The sequence below is a fragment of the Nannospalax galili genome, unplaced genomic scaffold (assembly GCF_000622305.1).
Source record: "Nannospalax galili isolate Female #2095 unplaced genomic scaffold, S.galili_v1.0 scaffold1780, whole genome shotgun sequence".
Classification (NCBI taxonomy): Eukaryota; Metazoa; Chordata; class Mammalia; order Rodentia; family Spalacidae; genus Nannospalax; species Nannospalax galili.
In genome coordinates, this window is record NW_008346442.1 from 473,990 (window position 1) to 477,128 (window position 3,139).

Sequence of the window (3,139 nt, forward strand, 5' to 3'; positions counted from 1 at the left end):
ATTCACTGGAGTCTAATCAGCCTATCTGGATTCACTCCATCAAAGAATATCTACTCACCATCATTAAGATTTTAAGTGAAAGGATTGAAACATTATCTTTGGAATGTGGTAACAGTTTTTATATTTCCAAAATTATTATCTACACATAACATATTAGATCACTATGAAGTATAGTCAAACTGTAATATGATTTGGATATATTAGTGTCATATATTTATATGAATTTTTCTGTAGGCAATTCCATTATTTGTAGTTAATTTAAATAAAAGTATTAAAGGACTTTGATTTTTGAATTTGTATGCAACAAATGCCTTCTTACTAGCTTCTACAGCTAGTGTTTAACAGGTCAGTTAATGAAGTTATTTAAAGATGAAAAGGACAGAGTACATTAGAATGACAATGCTAAATATCTATTCAGTGTTCACAAGTAACTGTGACAGTGTGATTTCACATGAGCTACTGTTTAAGCCTAAAATCAACAAATATTGAAAGCTTACATCAGTTAAGATGATAGAGGAGAGAACCATAATTTAGCCACAGATCTTTTGCCACAAAACAACTTTCCATTAACAGAACCTAAAGAACTTTGCTTCAAAATGTACCCCTTAAAGTCCCTTCACTTAAATGTTATTTTTATTATTTTGTTTTCTTTTGCAATGTAAGTTTACACTTTGCCATTTTAAACAATGAAGCAAACTTAAAAAAATACATTAGTGTGTGTGGTATTCTACAACTTGGTTCTCTAAATGGAATATGATCAGAATCACTAGAGGGTATGTGTATACATAGGTTTCTGGGTTTCCCCAATTTCTGACACAGCAGTTATGTAATGGGGGGCAAGAATTTACATTTCTAACAAGGTCTGGGGGTGTGTCAGGTGATACTGGGCCAAGAATCAAAATTCCTATGACAAACTGTCATTAGTAAAATACTGACACGGATTGAAATCATTTCAAAGCACAAGAGCAATTAACTCAGGCCCTAAACTCTCAATTGATGCACTTTAAGTATATCATTCCAAGGCCAGTGAGATGGCTCAGCAGGTGAAGATGCCTTCTGCCAAGCCTGGCAACCTGATTTCGATCCCTAGGACTCACATGGTAGGAAGAGAGAACTGATTCACGCATGTTCTCTGACCTCCACACATATCACACACACACGCGCACACACACACACACACACACACACACACATATATATATATATATATATAACACAGTAAATAAAATGTAATCAAAATGAAGGGGAAGTATGTTTATGACTATACTCAACAGAGACATCCAATTTTATACTCTCCCACCAACCAGTCCAACACATTTTTGTAATATCGCCTATATTGTGTCCTAAGTTTCAGTGGCTTTGATGATTTCTATACCTTCTATTATCTCATACTACTACTAATATTACTATCATCCATGTTATTATTGCTTTTGCATCATCAGGAAGCACAACAAGTGTAACATTATATTAGATTCTAGAAACATACATTTAGTATTTGTTTTCTTGAATCTTACCCTGAACTTAAACCTAAGGGTTTCTGGGTAATGTGAAATGCATGCTCCAGCCCTCAGTATTGTAGGTAACACCAATATTGGCAAACCAAGTTTTTGTCATTGTTTTAAAGGTCACATTTCAAAGAGAACCCATACAATACTGAACAAAGTTATTGTGTAACTGGAAGATCAAGTGGTCAGAAAAGCCCTGATCTGATATGAATCTAAATAATAAATGCAGAACCATAAATCTGTACATCCCAGCAATGCCCAAGTCACTGACAAAATTTATCAGATGCATCAAAGAAGAAAATGAACTAACTCAACAGTACCAGACCCCTAATCTGTGGTGAATGGACATCAGGATCTCTACTTTGTATTTCACATGAATGGACCAATAATTTTTTTCAGATACTTCATATCCCTTTTTTCGGTCTTTTTCAGACAGTGTCTCACTGTAGCCCCAGCTGGCTTGGAACTCACACTGTAGAGCAGGCTTGCCTTGAACTCACAGAGATCTGCCTGCCTTTGACCCCAAGTGGTGGGATTAAAGGTGAGTAACACCATGCAAGGCCCACAGTACTAGTTCACTTCTTAATGTGTATTTCAAAACTTTCTCTTCTCACTTGATTCCTACCTATACCAGCCATATGTTACTGGAAGAACCCATTCATAAATCATAGTCTTTCTGGAGAAGGTGGCTATCAGTGATGGATCATGGAGCTTATAGAATGTTTGAGCAGGGAGAGTGTGCAGTGATAAGCTAGATTGGTTTTGTCATTTTATAGATGAATATATTTAGGCAGAGATGGATGAAAGTCACACAGCTGCTCAGTGACAAGGGTGACATGAATGCTGAGCTGTGCTTCTCTGCATGGCATACTTTTTCTTGCTCAAAATACTTCTTAAGGTTTCCAGTTGTTATAAATGATATCTACCAAGTGTAGTCTTATTTCAAGTGATAAATATTGAAGATTCATATCCTTGTTATATATAACAAGGATATATATATATATATTTTGGATTCGATTTCAGTGCTCCTCAGGAAGAGAATAGGATATGTGTCATCTACCTACCTGTAGGTCGTTCTTATATCATCCATCTGTCTTTCTACCCACCTACCATCTATCATCTTTCTCTAACTCTACTTAGTATAGAGAGATCTGTGGTGGCTAACCAGTTGGATTTCATAGACTACACAGGCAGCCTGGAAATTTGGGTAAGTGTTGATTTTGCTGCAAAATTCTAAAATCAGCAGCCTATGGCAGTAGGGTGTAATGCAGACATAGTTTCTATGGCAGTCTCCTGGTAAAATTGCTTGTTCGTCAGAAACCTCATTTTATACTTTCATAACCCTCCATTTATTGGAAAATAAACATGATGCAGAGTGATCAGCTTCATTCAGAGTCTATTGATTTAAAAGTGAACGACACCTGAATTACCTTCTCAGTAACATGTAGACTTGTATTTAACCAAATAACCAGAGACCATGTTTGATGAAATTTATGATAAAATAACATATCAACAATGGTTTATTCATGGCTCTAAATAAATAATTGTTTCATACAATGGCCTGTGAACTCCAAATTCATTTATATTTAAAAATCATCAGATTAGCCATAATGGCTTATGTCTCTAATCCCACA